A 21,754-nucleotide genomic window follows, 5' to 3' on the forward strand; every position below is an offset into this window, starting at 1 on the left:
TTACATAAGGGAACATTCATTTTAGAAAAAGTAAAGAATTTTTTTCTCTCAGTGAATGGCTAGAATTTTCTCGCCCAAACAACTGTGAAAGTTAAATGTGGGAGGGTAATAGTTGGGTTACTCTTCGGAGGGTTGTTCTGGCTTGTTGGGTTGAAAGGCCTGTTTCCACATAGTAGAGAATCTGTGATTCTGTCTCAAATTATTTTAAAAGAGGGCACATAGATTTTTGAAATGTTGAGCAGTTGAGGGCTATGCGGATCAAGCATAAAAGGTGTTGAGGTCTGGATTGGCCCAGCCATGATCTGATAGAATGGGGGAACAAGCTGAAGGCGATGAATGCCCTACTCCTGCTCCGGTTCCTTGAGGCTCCGTTTCATGTTTTTTGTTGTTTCCAAAGAAGAGTGTGATACAATGTGCTAAAGATCTCAGATGTTGTGAAAATGGGGTGTTTATGTACTGGTTCAGATGGCATTGATTCATCAATCACAGCTATACAGTCGTGAGTAGGAAGGCAATTCCCTCCATGAATAAAGGAAATCTACTGCAGAGCTCACACAAAGGGAATTCTTACCCTCAGTAAACTCTCCCATCACATTACCCAACATATCAGCTAAAGCAGGACGCACTGCGCATGCTCTAGCTAACAAAGTGACCCGCGGGTGATTGATGTCTGCACCGGACCAATGAAAGCACGGTGGGCGGATCTGGAGGACTTAGCGGGAAGTTGGTCCTTCAGCCAATCAAAATAAATGAAGGGCGGAGCTAAACTAAACCATGTGATCACCCTCGCGCGTGGCGCAGAGTCGCCGTAATGAATGCTCAGGAAGTTATGGAGAGAAAGGATCCGGTAAGGAAATAAATAAACAGGGAAACGGGAGAAAAACTGCGTTGCTATGAGCGGAGAGGTTTTACAAACAAATTGTGCCCGTCGGAAAACACAAATTTGAACGTCCCAGTCCCGTGTTTGAGGAATGGCCTCAGTGCGGCTGCAGGCCTGAGTGAGCGCCGCCATCTTTAATCGGGACAAGGATTCACTGAACATGTGCGGAGCCGCCATCTTTGTAGGGGTCAAGATGCAGCCAGGCGCATGTGCAGCCTTTCTCTAGTATAGAGTCACTGAGATCATAGCAGCCAATACTGCTCTGATTCGCCTCTGGGCTCCCTCATAACTACTTTGTCAATATATAGCTTCCTCAATCTCGAACTATGGGTGTATTTTTACTCTTATAGACCCTTTGTAAGTGAGTTTTTCACTGCGGCCCAGCTCCTGACCATGTACTGCTGTATTATCAGATTACTTTTTTCTTGAATATTTTTGACATTCAAGAATTCTTTTTTTCCAACAAGCAAGTGTATTTTCCTTCCATTTCTGACTATCAAATTCTGCACCATTTTCATTCCTTGTAATCCATTTTGCACTCCCTGAAACATCAACTGTGTTTCTCCTTCCACAGATACCAGTGATTAATGCCAAAGCCCTGTTGCTTGTGGCGAGGGTGATGTTTGACTTTCTTGTACAGCTGCAGTTTGTGTGGTGAAGGTGCTCCTACAATGTGGTTGGGTAAGTGACATTATAGATTATTCATTCAGCAACAGTGATGATTTGAAAATAATGCCCAAATCAACAACAGTTTGTATTTTTATTATCATGCTTATAATTTCACAAAAATACTATTGGGAACTTTAGACATAAGGCCAGAGATGGAGATATTAGGTCAGGTGACCAAAAGCATTGCCAAAAAGCAGGTTTTGAGGGATGTCTTAAAGGTGGAAAGCAGACCTGTGAGGTTTTGGCTGCGAAGTTCAGACCATGCTGCTTCAGCAACTGTAGAAACAGACATACAGGTGAAGTAATGAATTAACAAATGGTTGGGAGTCTCGAAGAAAATGGGTTGTCGAGGTCTCGGTGTGTGTGGTGCAGGGAGCTAGGGATTATCACAGCCAGGAATTAAATCAAGTGTGAGAATTTTAAATTGAGGGATATTGGCCAGGTGCTGGCAGGTGACACTAGATTGGGTTGGGTTATCTGGCCGGCATGGACGGGTTGGACCGAAGGGTCTGTTTCCATGCTGTACATCTCTGTTGATTATAATTAGGAGCCTTTTCATGAATCAACAAGCAGAAATTTAGACTTTGTTGAGATTACAGGGAGGTTGAATGTGGGAAGCTGGCCCTGAGTGTGTTTGGAAAATGAAATCTGGAGATAACACAAGGTGGATGAGATGACATGAGCTGAGACAAGGGTGGAATCAGCTAGAAATAGTGGTCTTGGAGTGGGACTGAGTTATCACACTCACCTCACCTCTGGGATTCAGCTAGTTGCCAGATTGTGAATCAGGGCGGTAACACAATCGGGAGCTGAATGGTCCTGGTGGAGCCTAAAATGAGTCTCGCTGAGCTGACTGTTGCTGAGCAGCTGCTGCTTGGTAGCTCTGTCGATGACATCTTCCATCACTTTACTGCTGATCGAGTGTGGACTGATAGAGGGAAATTGCCTGGGTTGGGTTGCCCTGTGTTTTTGTGTTGAACATCCCTGGGCAATGTTCCACATTCTCGGTAGATGCCAGTGCTGGAGCGGTACTTGGCTTGGTGGGTGGCAAGTTATGGAGCACAAGATATCAGCATTATTGCCAGAATATTGGCAGGGCCTGTAGCCTTTGCACTACTTAACCATTTCTGAACTGAACTGCTTTAAAATTCACTTCTGTGATGTTGGAAACCACTGGAGAAGCCTCAGATGGATCATCTCACTTTGCACTTCTGGCTGAAGATTGCTGCAAATGCTGTCATCTTATCTGGTGCATGGGTGTGTGAGGCCCCTCCATCAGTAAGGGTGGGGATATCTGTGATACTTCCTCCAGTGAGTTGTTTAATTGTCCATCACCGTTCACAACTGGGTGTGGCAGAACTGCAGAGCTCCGATCTGTTCCATTGGATGTAGGATCACTTAGCTCTGTTGCTTGCTGCTGATGCTGTTTGATATGCAGGTAGTTCTGTTTGATAGCTTCACCAGGTTGGCACTTTGTTTTTAAGTCTGCCTGGTGCTGCTCTTGGCATGCCCTCCTTTACTGTCCATTGTGATGGGTGAGAGCAGGATTTAAAACCCATGAGATTACAGATTGTGCTGGAGTACAGTTCTGCTGCTGTTGATGTCCCACAGTGCCTCAGAGATACCCAGTTTGAGATCCTACATCTCTTCGAAGTCTGTCCCATTTCGAACAGTGGTAGTGCCACTCAACACGATGGAGGTTTTTCTCAACTTTAAGGCAAGACTTCTGTCTCCAAAAGGAATGTGTGATGGTTGCTCTTACCGATACTGTCATAGACAGATGTATCTGCAGCTAGTCAATTCATAACAATGAGATCAAGTATGTTTTTCCCTCTTGTTGGTTCCCTCACCACCCGCTGCAGACTCAGTTGAGCAGCTATACCCTTTAGGACCTGACCAGCTCAGTCAGTAATTCTATTGCAGAGCTCGTCTCAATTGTGGACATTGAAATCCTGTACCCAGAGTACATTTGACACCATTTTATTGCCTCAGTGCTTCCTCCAAATGTTATTCAACATGAAGGAGGAGTGATTCATCAGCCAAGAGAGGGCGGGACGTGGTAATCAGCAGGAGCCATGAGACTTCCTGGTCTCTGGAGTCAATGCTGAGTACTCCCAGGGCAAATCCTCCCTGTCTGTACACCACTGTGTCACCACCTCTGCCTGGTCTGTCCTGCCGGTGGGACGGGACATATCCAGAGATTTCAGGAGAAAGTGAAGACTGCAGATGCTGGAGATCAGAGTTGAGAGTGTGGTGCTGGAAAAGCACATCAGGTCAGGCTGATGAAGGGCTTAGGCTAGAAACATCGATTCTCCTGCTCCTCGGATGTTGCCTGACTGTTGTGCTTTTCCAGCACCACACACTCGATATCTAGGGATGGTGATGGTCGTGTCTGGTCATCTTTGTAAGGGATGATTCCGTGGGTATTACTTTGTCAGGCTGTTCCTTGACTAGTCTGTGAGACAGCTCTCCACCTTTTGGCACCAAAAACCATATGTTAGTGAGGAGGAGGTTGCACCATCGAGAGGGCTGATTTTGTGGTTGTAATTTCTGGTGCCTTGTTAGTTGCCAACTGGTCCATCCAGTTTCATTCCTGTATTGTGACTTTGCAGTGATTAATACAGTGAGTAGCTGGCTGGGCCGCTGTCAGGTTGGCAGGATTTTTTCGCCATTGACAATGGTTTCATGGAGATGAGATTCCTAATACGTTTTTTTTCTTGAATTCAGATTCCACCATCTGCCAAGATGGGATTCGAAACAGGACTTCAGTCATTTGTTTTAATATTCTGGATAAAAGCTAAATACATCAGTTTTGTTCACTCATTTTAAATATCACTAACCCTGGTTTTGTTTCTTTGTGAAACACTGTCCATCATCCTGTCTCCTCCAACAACGAGTGAGGAGCACATGGAGTTTCTCTGTCACTAAGACTGAGATAATCCGATCTGCTGTTTCTCTCCCTCCCACTAGCCCACTGAGCCAAACTGCCTCACGTGGTGTTCCTAGTTTTGTCCTAAACCTACATCTTTCTCCAGTCTCTTGTCAAGCCTTATCAGAGCTCACCTTGACGCTTTACCCTAATCTCGCTAAACTCACTTTCCAACTCTCTTTCCTCCGCTGCCGCCTTCATCACTCCCCCTCACCAATTCATAGATATTGTTCCTTGTTCTGTCTGTTGGTCTTTTCTGGTTATGTCCTTCTCTCCCATTCTGTGAAAAACTAATATTTGACCTCACCGTTGTTGGAAAATCCTGCTCCATCTCCACTCTCCCTTTCCTTTCTGAATTCCTTGCATTTGGTGTCCCTCAACGATCTATCCTTGGTCTCTCCTGTATCTCACGTACATAGTGCCAGGAGGTGATATCATCCAAACACTGTGTTAGGTTTGACATGTACACGTACGATGCCCAGCTCTCCCTCCCCATCATCCCTCTCCATTACTCCACTGTTACTCAGTTATCAAACTGCTTATCACATTCCCACTACTCGATTAGCTGCAATTTCCTCCAATGAAACGTTGTCATGGTTAAACCCATTGCCTTACCTTTACCTTTCTGCTGAGCCCCTCCCTCCCACTGGGAACTGTCTGAGGCAGAACGACACTCTTCACAATATTGCTGTTATGTCTGACCCCAAGGTGACCTTCTGTTCAGACATCCACACAATCACAATACCAGGAAATCCAATCTCTTAAACGTTGCTCTTCTCCACCTCACCCCAGCTCCATTGCTACTGAAACCCCTTACCCACGTCTGTGTCGCCTTAAACTTGAATCCAAAACAGAACTCTTGATTCCGTAACTCAGAATCTTGTTTCAGGCTCCCCTCTCAGTATTTACCCTCGGACACATCCTCTCAGTATTTATCCTGTCAAACCCCTTAAGAATCCCATCTGTCTCAATGAGATCACCTCTCTTTCTCCAAAATCCAGTGAGTAGAGTCCCAACCTTTTCAGCCTTTATTTAAACGATAAACCCTCCAAACCAGGGATCATCTCATTGAATCTTCCCTGAAATGCCTCCAATAAAGTGACACATTTCCTTATCTAAAGGGACCAAAACTGCTCTCATTCCTGCAGATATGGTGGTCTCACCAGCACTTCCACACATTACTCTCGGGTATATACTCCAAGCTCTAATAATGAAAAACTTTGAAATGAAACATTCCATTCCCCTTCCTGATTCCCTGTTGTAACTGTGTGATAGCTTTCTGTGTTTCCTGAACAATTACCCCTGGTCCCTTTGTTATGCAGCTGTCTAAAGTTTCCACCATTTAAATAGTACTTTGTTCTTTTATTATCTCCTCCAAAATGAGCAACTTCCCATTTTCCCAAGTTACACCCCATCTAGCAACTTGTTGCCCCCTTCTCCTGTGTATCTCTCTCTTTTCATAATCCTCTTAGACCTTTACAGTTATGCCTTTTCTAGGAGATATTCCCCCACTTCCCCTTCTTCCAAACATTTACTGGGAGCACTGGGCAGTGGGAAGCAGGCGGAGTTGCTATCTTTTTAGGGATATGCTTTGGAGTGATTGAGAGGATCTTCCTACCCATTGGTCAGGTTGGAGACAACTTGCCCATCGTTAGGCATTAGCCTTTCACACCCATGTCTTGTGCTGCCGCTCTGCCTCATCAATGAAATGAAAGAATTTTAAAGTAATTCTTGTTCCCCATATCTCACTGATGCTTGGATCATTTTCTCCAATGTGTCAAAGAACTGCTGTGTTCAGTCACATGAGATCTCAAGTTGGAATCTCCTAGAAACCCACAGATTTGCCTCTGAGTTGACTGCTGATGTCCTCAAGGGTAATATGTACAGTAATCCTGGGCCACGAGGAGGAGATGTGGGTTTCTAACTTGAACTGATAGTGACAGATTTTATAAACTTGTATTAGTAATCTCAGTAAATATTCTGCTAAACTCTGATTGAATTACTCAGTACATCAGGATCTGGATATTCACATTGTGTGTGTGTGAGTATTGTGTTCCAGATCAATCCCATTTGCTGCTTAAAAATTCTCCTTTGAATCATCGCATCCTCTCAAAAGGTCTCCCCAAACCTTCAATGTGTCATGTAATCCTTTTATGATGACCTGATGAGTGTAAGGTTTATTATTCGAATGTGTAATTTTTGTATAAGGATGTCTCAGAGAGGGAGCAGAATATTCTTAAAGGGGAGAATATACATTTTGAGGGGAGGCAGTTGTTTATTGCTGTCAATGACAGGAATAGAAGAGTTCACATTATTGGATCATTGGAATCTCTTGTGGGGTAGAATTGCCCTCCATCAGAAGGATGGATTGTACTGGCACTGGAAGGGAACAGTTGCTAGCTCTATTCAGGAGGCATTAAACCAGTGAAGAAATGGGAGTAAACCCAGAGAGAGAGAGTGAGGGAAGAGCTCAGTCTGACTCTGGTGCAGTTCAGACGTCAAACAGTCAAGGCAGACAAGGGCAAGGCACAGAATGAGCAGTTACTCTGCATTTATTTCAATGAAGGAGGCCCGATAGGTCGGGCAGAGGAGCTCAGGCTATGATTTTGAACATCGCACTGGGATATTATAGCAATTACAGAGGCATGACCTAATGATGGATAGAACCAGCTGCTTAATATTCCAGTGTATAGATGCTATAGCAAAGATAGAAAGGGGGCAACAGAGCAGGGGGAGTGGTATTTTTGATTAGGGATAACATTACAACTGGGCTTCAAGAGGGTATTCCTGGTAGTACATCCAGGCAGGTTATACAGGTGGAACTGAGAAATAAGAAAGGGATGATCTCCTTATTGGGATGGTAATGTTGACCCCCTTCCCCAGTAGTCAGCAGGGATTTGAAAAGCAAATTTACTAAGAGATCACTTATCTGTAAGGACATTATGGTTGTGTACAAGACTTGACCTTCTTTGTTATTCATTCACAGGATGAGGGTATCACTGCCTGGGCCCAAAGGACAGTAAAGAGTCAACCACATTGCTGTGGGTCTGGAGTCTCATGTAGGCCAGACCAGGTAAGGATGGCAGATTCCTTCCCTAACGGGTATTAGTGAATCTGATGAGGTTTTTTTTTGCAATAATCAACAGTGGATTCATGGTCTTTAATAGATTCTTAATTCCAAATTATTATTGAATTCACATTCCACTGACTGCCGTGACTGGATACAAACCCTGGGCCCCAGAACGTTATCAGGGTGTCTGGATTATCCATCTAGTGATAATCTCACTCGGCCATTTGGCAGGGTGAGTGACTGAGGTATCCGTGGGGCAGCACATCAGCACCAAAGATCCCATGGTCTCTGTGGAAGATAGAAAGGGCTGGGGAGGGAGATATATCCCTGGTGGTGGGGTCAGACTGTAGGTAGCGGACATAGCAGAGGTTACTGGAGATTAGTGGGTGGCAGGTGAGGAGTGGGGGATTATATTCTTATTGTTGTTGGATGGGTGGGGGGAAGACGGAGGTACAAGAAGTGGAGGATATGCGTTGGAGTGCATTGTTGATCAAGTGGGAGGGAAATGCGGTCCTTGAAAGAGGAAACCTTTCTGGGATGTCCTGGAGTGGAATTGCTTCTCCTGGGAGCAGATATGGCAGAGGCGGCGGAATTGGTAGTACAGGATCACGTTTTTACAGGAATATACGTGAGGGTAATCAGGAGAGCAAAAAGGGGACTTGGAATATCTCTAGGAAATAGTTTAAGGAGAATCCAAAGAGATTCTACAAATACTTTAAGGATAAAATAACCAGACACAGAATAGGACCCCTTAACGATCAACAAGGCCATCTATGGAACAACAGGAGGTGGGAGAAATACTATGCTATTCTATTCTGGAGAGTTTGGAGAAATAAATAGTGATAACTTGAAATAATATTACAGAGGAGGAAGTACTGGATGTCTTAAACAGTGGCAAGGTGGATAAATCCCTGGGACCTGATCAGGTGTATCCCAGAAATTTGTGGAAAGCTAGGAAGGTGATGGCAGTGCCCCTCCCTGAGGTATTTATATCATTGTTTGTGACAGGTGAGGTGCTGGAAGATGGGTGCCATTATTTTAAAAAGGTGGTAAGGAAAGGCCAAGGAACAAGAGAACAGTCAACCTAACGTCAGTGGTAGGTAAATTGTTGGAAGGGATTCTGAGGGACAGGATTTACATGTATTTGGAAAGATGAGGAATGATTAGTGATAGTCAACGTGGCTTTGTGTGTGGGAAATTCTCTCTCTCTAACTTGATTGAGTTTTTTTGAAGATGTGACAAAGATGATTGATGAAGGCAGACTGTGGACGTTGTCTATATGGGCACTGAACGATGTTCCACAAAGCAGACTGGTTAGTAAGGTTAGATAACATGAAATGTTGGGAGAACTAGCCATTTGGATACAAAACTGGCTTGAAGGTAGGAGGCAGAGGGTGGTGATGGAGGGTTGCTTTGCGGACTGGAGGCCGGTGAGCAGCATTGTCCTGCACGAATGGATATTGGGTCCTTAAATAAATGACTTGGATGTGAATATATGAGATATGGTCAGTGGGTTTACAGAAGACACCAAAATTGGAGGTGTAGTGGACAATGAAGAAGGTTAGTTCAGAATGCAACAGTATCTTGACCAGATGGGCCATTGGAGCAAGGAATGGCAGACTGGGTTCAATTTAGACAAATGTAAGCTGTTGGATTTTGGAAAGGCAAATCAGAGCAGGACTTATACACTTAATGGTAAAGTCCTTGGGAATGTTGCTGAACATAGAGACCATGGAGTGCAGGTTCATTGTTCCTTGAAAGTAGAGTCACAGGTAGGCAGACTAGTGAAGGTGGTCTTTGGTATGCTTATATTTATTGGTCAATGCATTGAGTACAGAAGCTGGGACGTCAAATTGTGGTTGGACAGGTCATTGATTAAGCCATTTCAGGAATTATGTTTTAAGTTCGAAATTCCCTGTTCTGGAAAGGATGTTGTGAATCTTGAAAGAGTTCAGACAAGATTTACAAAGACTTTGCTAGGGTTGAAGGATTTGGGCTACAGGGAGAGGCTGAATAGGCCAGGGTTAATTTCCCTGGAGAGTCAAAGACTGAGAGGTGACTTAATGGAGATTTATAAAATCATGAAGGGCATGGATAAGGTGAACAGCCAGGGTCTTTTCCCCCCAGTTAGGTGGGTTCAAAATAAGATCACATGGGCTTAAGTTGAGAGGGCAAAGATTAAAAACAGATCCTAGGGGCAAAGTTTTCAAGCTGTGTGTGGTGTATGTGTGGACTGAGCTGCCAGATAAAGTAATGGAGACTGATACAATTACAACATTTGAAAGGCACCCGATTGGGTACGTGAATAGGAAGAGTTTCCAATGATACGGACCAATAACTGGCAAATGGCGCTCCGTTTGTTGAGGATTTCTAGTTGGCATCAACCAATTGGACCAAAGGTCTGTTTCTGTGCTGTACATCTCTATGACATAATAAATGAAAATAAGATGTGTTCCTCTTTTGTGGAGAGCTAGCAGAAGCACAGATAATTGTCCTTGGAGCTGAGAAGGTTAAGCAGTGATTTTGACCAGGTGCAAATTTGTTTCTAGGATATCTAATCTGCAGAGAGAGGGGAATTGTTAACAATGTCATAATTTTAGTAACTATTTTTAGGTAATTGGCAAATAATGTGAATATGTGAACATTATTTTATTCAGTAAGTTCTGAGTATCTGGAACAGTCTGAATGGCAGCTGGACACAGACTCAGTAGTTATTCATAAACAGATTTGGAATTTTACTTTTTAAGGGAAGATTTGAGGGTCTATGGGCAAATGGGAAGGGAATTGGGACAGATTTGCAGCATCTTCAGAGGGAGAGGTTACAGCCCCAATGGGTTGAATAGCCCCAGCCCCTGTGCTCTGTGATACTGTCCCATTGACTGTGAATGTTGAAGCTCATCCCAGGGGAGAGAGAGGGAGGATCCCACCACTCACCTCACAATGGGCCCCGATGATTGATGTCAGCGCAGGCCAATGGGGGGCAGAGGGCAGTACTGGAGGACCAGGTCGTACCACTTTGTCCTCCAACCAATCGGAGTGAATGAGGGCATCCTCAAGGCTGGAACTAAAGAAAGGCACATATCGCAGAGATTTGCGGAACTGGAGGACATGAGATAGGGAGCGTTCTGTGGCTGGTGAGGAATTATATAAATAAGGAAGAGTTGTGAGGCTGGATGAGGTGACAGTGATCGGGAGAGTTGAGGATGGAGGAATTTAGAGTTAGTGAGGATTAGAGTCATAATGTTAGACAGCAAGGAAACAGGCCCTGTGGTCCATCCAGTCCATGCCAACCATAATTCCAAACTGAACTAATTGTAGCTGCCTCCACTTGGTCCACATCTCTCCAAATATTTCCTATTTATGTACTTATCTGAAGGTCTTTTAAATATTGTAATTGTATTCACAGCTACCACTTCCTCTGGAAGTTCATTTCAGATGTATACATTTTTTTTTAAAACTAATGTCTTTTCTCAAATCTTTCTAATTTCTTCTCAAAATGAATGCACCCGAGTTTTGAATCCCTCTCTCCCCCGGCTACACTCTTTCTGATTTTGTAAGCCTCTAATAAGGTCACCCCTCAACTCGTGCACGCCAGTGAAAAAAATTCCCAGCCTATCCAGCCTCTCCTTTGAACACAATCCCTCCATTCATGACAACCTGCTGGTAAATCTCTTCTGAACCTGCTCCAATTTAATAATATCCTTCATATAACAGCACAACCAGAACTGGACAGAGTATTCCAGAAGAGGCCTCCCCAACGTCCTGTACATCCTCAACATAACGTCCCAACTCCTGGACTCAAAGGTCTGAGCAATGAAGGTAAGTGTGTTAAGCAAAGCATCTTCTTCACCACCCTGTCTACATGTAACACAAACTTCAAAGACGTGAAGCTCTCAGTCTCTCAGGCCCTACTTTTATTGAGTGTAAATCCTACCCTCGTTTGTTTTGTCAGGATGTTATATTTTGCATTTATTCCAATCCAAAAAATTTTTGAGTATAAAGGCTGTAGGAGTATAATTAAAAGGGAAATCAGGAGGCAACAAATGGACGTGAGATAGCTTTGGCGCATAGGGTTCAGGATAATCCAAAGGGCTTTTGTAAATACATGAGGAACAAAAGGCTAACTAGGAAGAAAATAGAGACCCTCAAAGATCAGCAAGGCAGCCATTGTGTGGAGATGCAGGCATTGGGCAAGATAGGAAACAAGTATTTTGCATCAGTGTTTACTGTGAAGAAGTACATGGGAGATATAGAATGTGGGGAAATAAATGCTGACAACTTGAAAAATGTCCATATTACAGAGGAGAAGGAGGTGCTCAATGAGTGGCTAAGGGGCTGGTGCAGGGGAAAAGGATTCACATTTTTTTGGATCATTGTGATCTCCTGGAGTAGAGTTGACCTGCATAAGAAGGATGGATTGTACCTGAATTGGAAGGTGTCTAATATCTAGGCAGGGAGACTTGCTGGTGATACTCGGGAGGCATTAAACCAGTGAGGGAGTGGGTATAAACCCAAGAAGATAGTGAGGAAAGAAGTATGTCTGAGGCTGGTACAGTTCAGAAGTCAAATAGTCAAGGCAGGCAAGGGCAAGGCACAGAATGAAGTCGGACTGAGCAGTTACACTGCATTTACTTCAATGCAAGAGGCCTGACAGGGAAGGCAGATGAGTTCAGGGTATGGTTTTGAACATGGCACTGGGATATTATAGCAATTACAGAGGCATCACTCAGGGATGGATAGGACTGGCAGCTTAATGTTCCAGGGTATAGATGCTATAGGGAGAATAGAGAGGGGGACAAGAGAGGAGGGGGAATGACATTTTTGATTCTGGATAGCATTATGTTTTTGCTTAGGGAGGATATTCCTGGGAGTACGCCCAGTGAAGTTATTAGGTGGAACTGGGAAATAAGAAAGGGATGATCACCTTATTGGGGTTTTCTGTATGGATTTCGTCCGGGCGCTCTGGTTTCCTCCCATAGTCCAAAAATGTGCAGGTTGGGTGGATTATCCAGGCTGAATTGCCCACAGTGTTCAGGGATGTGTAGGTTGGCTGGTCCTGGGAAATACAATGTTACAGTGGAAGGTTAGGAGGCTCTCCAGGTCAGTATCAATGTGATGGGCTGAATGACCTGCGTCCACTCTGTTGGGAGTCTCTGATAATTCTACTAGTGTTAAAAGAGTTACATAAAATAATATACCAGATCTAAAAGTTAAGGTTCTGAATTGGACAAAGGCCAATTTTGATGGCACAAGGCAAGAACTTTCATCTGGCCCCTCAAGCCTGCTCTACCATTCAATAAGATCATGGCTGAGCTTTTCATGGCCTCAGCTCCACTTTCCTGTTCTCTCACCATAATCCTTAGTTCCTTTCCTGTTCACAAATCTACCTTTTGACCTTAAGATAGTCAAGTCGCTAACCTAAATTGCTGCACTCAGCAGCAAATTCCACAGATTCACAGATTTAGCTGAAGAGGTCCAACCTGAACTCAGTCCTAAATCTGATACCCCCTTATTTTGATGCTCTGCTCCCTAGTTTGACCCACCCCTAGTGGAAATCACCTCCCTGCTTCTATCTTATCTACACCGTTCATAATTTATTTTTTTTTCCCATCCAACCTCCCATACTTTGAAATTCCAATGAGCATACTACCAGTTTCCTCAATCCCTCCGCATACACCAACCCTCTGAAATCCTGACTGAAACTAGTGAACCTCCTCTGTACTCCCTCCAGTGCCAGCACATCCTTGCTAATGTAAGGGGACCAAACTTGTACACAGTACTCCAGGTGTGGCCTCCCCAGCACCCTGTACAGCTGCAGCCTAACTATCCCTCTAGCAATGAAGGACAATATTCCCTTCACTGCCTTATTTACCTGCGGTACCTACAAACCAACTTCCTGTGATTCATGCACAAGGACACCTAGCTCCCTCTGTACAGCAGCATGTTGCATGTTTTCACCATTTCATCATCAGTTAGCTGTTAGTCCGACCAAAATGGATGACTTCACATTTCCCAACCTTGTCCTCCATCTGCCAGATCCTTACCCCCTCACTTAACCTATCTGTATCCCTGTGCAGACTTACAGTGGCCTCTGCAGACGTTGCTCTACCACTCCTCTTCGTGACGTCTACCTTTCATGAATCGATGCTGTGTCTGCTCAATGAGATAATTGCTATCCACATAGCTCACTATTTCTTCCTTAAGAGATCGGGCATTTTCCCCACCAAAGAAGTTACGCTAGCAGGTCCATTTTAAAATATTCGCATCACATTTGTAGCTTGCCAATCTGTCAGAACTGTCCCAGAGTCCAACAAATTTTAGTGAATTATCACGAGGGCATTTGCTATTTACCTTCTGTTAACGTCCCCTGGGATGCATTCCACCACGGCCAGGCGACCCATCTATCTTTAGGCTGTTACCTTTCCCAACACCACCTCTTTACTGAGAATGATTGCTTCTCTGTCTTCATCTGCCATTGCGTCCATAGGCCTGCGACAACGAGAGTACACAGACAGTATGATCCTGTTAAGGCCTTGACAGGTAGTGTAGGGAATGCTGCCTGTCGTGAGAAATTGAGGGTCTGGTCAAGAAAATGAAGGAGGGATACGGCAGGTGCAGACATCTGTGTTTGTGTGAATTCCTGGAGGAGTATAGGGGCAGTAGGAGTATACTCGAGGGAAAACAGGATAGCAAAAACGGGACATGACAGAGCTTTGGGAAATATGTTCCCAGAGAATCCAGAAATTCCAGAAATACACTAAGGATAAACGAGTAACCAGGCAGAGAATAGGGACCCTCAAAGATCAAGGAAAAGCTCCTGTTTGTCCAAGATAAGTATATACCTGTCAGGCAGGGAGGAAGCTGTAGAGTGCGGGAGCTGTGGTTTACAAAGGAAATGGAATCTCTCTTCAAAAGGAAGAAGGCGGCTTATATTAGGATGAGATGTGAAGGCTCAGTTAGGGCGCTTGAGGGTTACAAGGTAGCCAGGAAAGTCCTAAAGAAAGAGCTCAGAAGTGCCAGGAGGAGACATGAGAAATTGTTGGCGGATAGGATCAGGGTAAACCCTAAGGCTTTCTATAGGTATTTAAGGAATAAAAGAATGACGAATAAGATTAGGGCCAATCAAGGATAGTAGTGGGAAGATGTGTGTGGAGTCAGAAGAGATAGGGAAAGCACTAAATGAATATTTTTCAACAGTATTCCCTTCAGAAAACGCCAATGCTGTTGAGATTACTGAGATACAGGCTACTAGACTGGGTTGGATTGAGGTTCATAAGGAAGAGGTATTAGAAATCTTGCAGAGTGTAAAAATAGATAAAACCCATCCGGCCCAGTGGACATATCCTAGGCTCCTCTGGGAAGCCAAGGAGGAGATTGCCGAGCCTTTGGCATTGATCTTTAAATCATCATTGTCTACAGGAATAGTTCCAGAAGAGTGGAGGATAGCACATGTGGTTCCCTGTTCAAGAAGGGGAGTAGAGACAGCCCTGGTAATTATAGACCAGTGAGCCTTACTTCAGTTGTTGGTAAGGTGTTGGAAAAGGTTATAAGAGTTAGGATCCAGAAAAGAATAATTTGATTAGGAATAGTCAGCACGGTTTTGTGAAGGGTAGGTCGTGCCTCACAAACCTTATTGAGTTCTTTGAGAAGGTGACCAAACAGGTAGATGAGAGTAAACCGGTTGATGTGGTGTATATGGATTTCAGCAAGGCATTCGATAAGGTTCCCCACAGTAGACTATTGTACAAAATGCAGAAGGATGGGATTGTGGGAGATAAAGCAGTTTGGATCAGTAATTGGCTTGCTGAAAGCAGACAGTGGTGATTGATGGGAAATGTTCATCCTGGAGTCCAGTTACCAGTAGTGTACCACAAGGGTCGGTGTTGAATCCACTGCTGTTCCTCATTTTCAGAAATGACCTGGATGAGGGCGTAGAAGGGTGGGTTAGTAAATTTGCAGACAACATTGAGGTCGGTGGAGTTGAGGATAGTGATGAAGGATATTGTACGTTACTGAGAGACTTAGATAAGCTGCAGAGCTGGGCTGAGAGGTGGCAAATGGAGTTTAATGCGGTCAAGTGTGAGGTGATTCACTTTGGTTGGAGTAACTCGAATGGAAAGTACTGGGCTAATGGTATGATTCTTGGTAGTGCAGATGAACAGAGAGACCTCAGTGTCCAGGTACACACAGATCCCTGAAAGTTGCCACCCAGGTTGACGGGGTTGTTTACAAGGCATACAGTGTTTTAGCCTTTATTAATAGAGGGATCGAGTTCCGGAACCATGAGGTTATGTATGCTACAGCTGTACAAGACTCTAGTGAGGCAGCATTTGGAGTATTATGTGCAGTTCTGTTCCCCACATTATAAGGAGGATGTGGAAGCTTTGAAAGGGTGCAGACAAGATTTACTAGGGTGTTGCCTGGTATGGAGGGAAGGTCTTACGAGGAAAGGCTGAGGGACTTGAGGCTGTTTTCATTAGAGAGAAGAAGGTTGATACGTGACTTAATAGAGACATACAAGATAATCAGAGGGTTAGATAGGGTGGACAGGGAGAGCTTTTTTCCAAGAATGGTGACAGCGAGCACGAGGAGGCATAGCTTTAAATTGAGGGGTGATAGATATAGGACAGATGTCAGAGGTAATTTCTTTACTCAGAGTAGTAAGGGTATGGAATGCTGTGCCTGCAACGGTAGTAGATTCACCAACTTTAAGTACATTTAAGTCGTTATTGGACAAGCATATGGATGTACATGGAATAGTGTTGGTTAAATGGGCTTCAGATTGGTATGACAGGTCGGCGCTACATCGAGGGCCAAAGGGCCTGTACTTTGCTTTAATGTTCTATGTTCTATGAGCAATATGCTGTAAGGATTGTTGCTGGGTCCCTGCTTTTCATCATTTATGTAAATGTTTTCTCTGTGAATATAGGAGGTATGGTCAGTGACTTTACATAGATACAAAAATGGAGGTGCAGTAGACAGGGAAGAAGGTTACCTCAGATTACAATGGGACTTCAAACAAATGGGCTTTGGAGTGGCAGATGTAGTTTAATTCAGAAAAATGTGAGGTGCTCCGTTGTGGAAAATCAAATCAGGGCAGGACTTATACACTTCATGGGAAGGTCCTGGGGAGTGTTGCTGAACAAAGAGAACTTGGAGTGCAGATTCATAGTTCCTTGAAAGTGGAATCAGAGATAGGCAGGGTTGTGAAGAAGGTGTTTAGTATCCTTGCCTTTACTGGTTAGTGGATTGAGTATAGGAGTTGTGGCTGTTCAGCACGTTGATTCAGCCACTTCTGGAATTCTGCTTTCAGTCCTGGTTTCCCCACTATCAGAATGATATTGTGAAACTTGAAAGGGTTCAGAAAAGATGTGCAAAGATCTTACTAGGGTTGAGGGTTTCAGCTATATAGGGATAGGCTGAATAGGCTGGGGCTGCTTTCCCTGGAACATCGGATGCTGAGAGGTGACCTCAGTGGTTGATACAATTGTGAGGGACATGGATAGGGTGAACAGCCAGGGTCTTATTCCCAGGTTAGGTGAGTCCACATTTATGGGGCACAGGCTTAAGGAGTGAGGAAAACAATTTATAAACGATCTGAGGGGCATTGTTTTCAAGCTGAACGTGGTATGTGTATGGAATGAGCTGCCAGAGAAAGTGTGGTGGCTGGTACAATTGCAACATTGAAAAGGCATCTGATTTGGGTAAGTGATTAGGAAAAGTTTAGAAGGTTATGGGCCAAGTGCTGTCAAATGGGACGAGATTAATTTAGAATATCTGGTCGGCATGGACAAGTTAGACCGAATGGTTGGTTTCTGTGCTGTACATCTTGATAGCACTGAAACATTAAAATTAATATAAGTTTCTCGATGTGGAGAGTTAGCAGAAGGTCAGATAATTCTCCTTGGAGCTCGGAAGGTTAAGCAGTGATTTCACCCAGGAGCAGATTTCTTTCCAGGATATTTAATTTCGAGAGACAGAGGGAGAAATTATTAACGTCACAATTTTTAGTAACTACTTTCAAGTAATTGGCAAATAATGCAGGTTAAAAATGTGCACATTATTTTATTCCGTAAGTTCTGAGCATCTGGATCAGTTTGAAAGACAGCTGGATGCAGATTCAGTAATTATTGTCAAAACAAATTTGCAATTTAGCTTCTTTTAAGGAAGGATTTGGAGGACTACAGGCAAATGGGAGGTGAATTGGGACAGACTGGCACCATCTCCAGAGGGAGAGAGTACAGCCCCAATGTGCTGAAAAGTCCCCAGTCCCTCTACTCTGTGATACTGCCCCCTTTCACTGAATGTTGAAGGTCATGCCAGTGCAGAGCCATAGAGATGTACAACAGGAAAACAACCCCTTTGGTCAAACTAGTCCATGCTGACCAGATATTCTAACCTAACTTCGTCCCATTTGCCAACACTTGGTACACATCCCACTACACCCTTCCAATACATAGACCATTTGGCATCTGGATGGGTATAATTGTACCAGCCTCCATCACTTCCCCTGACAGAAGATTCCATACACGCACCACCTGCTGTGAACAAACTTGACCCTCTGATCCCTTTTATATATTTCCCCTCTCACATTAAACCTACGCCCTCTAGTTCTGGACTCCTCCACCCCAGGGAAAAGACCTTGTCTATTTATCCTATCCATGCCCCTCATGATTTGATAAACCTCTATAAGGTCACCCTTCAGCCTCCGATACTCCTGGGAGGAGTGCACAACTCGTGTCACAATGGGGCCCGGGTGGTTGATGGCAGCTTCATAGGAGAGTTGGTGTGATCCTCCAGCCAATGGGAGTGAATGAGGGGTGGGTCCAGTGGCCAACACGTGACCATGAACTGTGCAGGTGCAGTGTGACTGTGGTGGGGGTGTACTCAGGGAGTGAGAGAGACAGCAGAGACTGGGAGAGAAATTGAGTTTGTATGGACTGGTAGTGTTTATAAATACACGGTTTTAGGCGGCGAGACCTGAATTAGAAATTCCTGGTAAATTAGAACCAAAAGAACTGTAAATCTCTCACAACAGCCAAAAGGTACTGGTAAAGCTCAGCAGGTCTGGCAGCATCTGTGAAGAGAAATCAGAATTAACATTTTGGATCTGCTGACCCTTCCTCAGAACTGATGTGACTGAAAAGAAATGTCTGTTTATATGCAGAAAGTTGGGGTTAAGGAGTAAATGATAGGTGGTGATAAGAGGACAAAGGAGTGGATAACGATCTGGCTGGGGGAGGGTGAATAACTGTTTATGGCCACTGTTAGTGGCTAGCCATAGGTAGTGTATAATGGCAGGCTATATGATAACAAGGACTGGTATGTGGGTTAAGAGCCTAGGGCACTAGGACATTGGAGAGTTCAGGACCTAAAATAATTGAATTTGATACTGGGGCTAGAGAGGTGCAGGGTCCTCAAGTAGAAGATGAGGTGTTGTTCTTCCAGCTTGCGTTAATGTGTGGCGCTGGAAAAGCACAGCAGGTCAGGCAGCATCTCAGGAGCAAGAGAATCGACGTTTTGGGCATAAGTCTTTGATCAGGAATGCCGGGATTGGATGGAGAAGGGGGGTAGTAAGACGGCTGAGAGATAAGTAAGAGGGATGTGTGGGGTTGGTGGGAAGGGAGCTAGGAAGGCTAGATGTAGGTGGAGGGTAATGGAGAGAGGGTGGAGTGGATAATTGGAAAGGAAGTTGAACAGGTGGGACAGCTCAAGGGGGTGTTGTCGAGTTGGAGGATTGGATCTGGGATAAGGTAAGGGAGGGGAGATGAGGAAACCTTGATTCTGTGGTTAAAGGGTCCCAATGTGGAAGATGTGGTTTTCTTCCTCCAAGCGTCGGGTGGCTGGGATTTGGTGGTGGAGGTGGCCCAGGACTTGCATGTCCTCGGCGGAGTGGGTGGGGAAGTTGGCGTATTCGGCCACAGGATGGTGGGGTTGGTTGGTGCATGTGTCCCAGAAATGTTCCCTGAAACATTCCGGAGGTTGGTGTCCTGACTCCCCAGTGGAGAGGAGACCACATCGAAAGCAAAGGCCATAATAGGTGAGGTGTTTGGACGTGCTGGAAATTCTCTGCTGGATGTGGAAGGATCCATTATGGGTGAGGGGGATGTGTGGGCATAGGTTTTACACCTCTTGCATTGGCGAGTGGAGGGTGGATGGATCTGACTAGGAATTCACAGGGAATCATCTCTGTGGAATGCTGAAAGGAATGGAGAGGGAAATCTATCTGGTGGGATCTGATTTGTAGGTGGTGGAAATGGCGGATGCTGATGCGTTGTATCTGGGTGGAAGGTGAGGACTAGGGATTCTATCCTTGCTGCAGATGGAGAGGTGTAGTTCAATGGCATAGGTGTGGGAAGTGGTGGAGATACACTGGAGAGTACTGTTGACAACACGGGAGGGGAAATTGCAGTCCTTGAAATACGGGGCGTTTTGGTATGTTCTAGAGTGTTCTGCCAGCTTGCATCAAGCTTCACTGGAACACTGCAGTAAGCATGAGACAGATGTTGGCCACGGAACAGAACTCATGTGTTAAAGTGACAGGCAACTGGAAGCTTGGGGTCTGTTTTGCAGCAGAACGTAGATCATCAGCTGCCATTTCCAGTACCTCCACTGAGATGTTGCCAGACACAGGTTCCTGTCCCCTCCATTAACAGCTATGCACCCTCCCAGCCAGATTGTTATCCACTCCTTTGTCTTTCTAAATGTTCCTGTCTCTCTTTGGGCTCTGTCCCCACCTATTATCTACTCTTTATACCCCTATTTCCTGCAGTCCAAAGGTATGCAGGTTAGGTGAATTGGCCCAGCTAAATTTCTTGTGGTGTTCAGGGATGTATAGGTTAGTTGCATTAGTCAGGAGAAATGTAGAATGATAGGGTCGGGGAATGGGTTTGGTTGAGAAACTCTTCAGAGGGTGGGTGTGGACTTGTTGGGCCGAATGGCCTGTTTCCACACAGTAGGGATTCTAATTTTCCCAGCTGCCATCGGTTTTGAGGAAGGGTCACTGGGCCGAGAATGACCCTTGGTGAACACAGGAGGAGGAAATGGGAATGGGGAGGGTTTATTAGATTAGATTACTTAGTGTGGAAACAGGCCCTTCAGCCCAACAAGTCCACACTGCCCCACCGAAGCGCAACCCACCCATACCCCTAACCAAACAATATGGGCAATTTAGCATGGCCAATTCACCTGACCTGCACATCTTTGGACTGTGGGAGGAAACCGGAGCATCCGGAGGAAACCCACGCAGACACGGGGAGGACGTGCAAACTCCACACAGTTGGTCGCCTGAGGCAGGAATTGAACCCGGGTCTCTGGCGCTGTGAGGCAGCAGTGCTAACCACTGTGCCACCGTGCCACCGTGCCGCCCATAATTACACTCTGAACAGCTAGTTAGGCCTGAATTAGAAACTCTTGGTCCCACGTTTACAGCAAATGGGAAAATGGCTGTGGCCCTCAGGTCCTGGGTTATGGCCGCCATCTTTATTTGGGGCAAGGTACAGCGAGGCACATGGACATGTCCTCTTCCTTGGTGGGGGAGGGGTGATTGAAAGTGGAGCATTTACACATCAAACACATACCAAGAGAAATTGTTGCCTTTACTGTTCAGCCTGCACTGACTGTGAGTTTTGTTTTGTGAATTCATTTTATAGGATATTAATTGAGAATAATTGAGACAGGGATCTCAAAAGCAATTTTCTATCGTCAGCAGGGTCATCAGGATCTGAATACCATTGACATTTAACTGTGGAAGGAGAAAGGTGTGTCTGTTCTGCCTGTGGGAAAGTATTTGTTTCCTTCAAGCAAAAAGAAGCACGGGCGGCACTGTGGCACAGTGGTTAGCACTGCTGCCTCACAGCGCCAGAGACCTGGGTTCAATTCCCGTCTCGGGCGACTGACTGTGTGGAGTTTGCATGTTCTCCCCGTGTCGGCGTGGGTTTCCTCCCACAGTCCAAAGATGTGCAGGTCAGGTAAATTGACCACGCTAAATTGCCCATAGTGTTAGGTAAGGGGTAAATGTAGGGGTATGGGAGGGTTGCGCTTTGGCGGGGCGGTGTGGACTTGTTGGGCCGAAAGGCCTGTATCCACATTGTAAGTAATCTAATCTAATAGTCAAATTTGTGGTTGGATCACCCTTGGGGTTTGTGTTTAATTCTGGGCCCTGCAGCTGTGCAAGGTGTCATTGGCCTGAAAGGGAGCACAGATT

The 21,754-nt window shown here is 45.0% G+C and overlaps 1 long non-coding RNA gene across 2 annotated transcripts in view; it reads left to right on the forward strand.

Moving 5' to 3' along the window:
* The first annotated feature begins 789 nt into the window (after positions 1–789).
* The window catches only part of LOC140487232 (uncharacterized), a 31,369-nt gene continuing 10,404 nt past the window's right edge, over positions 790–21,754 (forward strand). For both annotated transcript variants that reach the window (XR_011962815.1, XR_011962816.1), the window contains exons 1-4: positions 790–847; positions 1,455–1,561; positions 7,465–7,551; positions 11,263–11,367. This is a non-coding gene — a long non-coding RNA (uncharacterized lncRNA). The remainder of the gene's footprint in view (positions 848–1,454; positions 1,562–7,464; positions 7,552–11,262; positions 11,368–21,754) is intronic.

This window comes from Chiloscyllium punctatum, chromosome 16 (genome assembly GCF_047496795.1).
Source record: "Chiloscyllium punctatum isolate Juve2018m chromosome 16, sChiPun1.3, whole genome shotgun sequence".
NCBI classification, from domain to species: domain Eukaryota; kingdom Metazoa; phylum Chordata; class Chondrichthyes; order Orectolobiformes; family Hemiscylliidae; genus Chiloscyllium; species Chiloscyllium punctatum.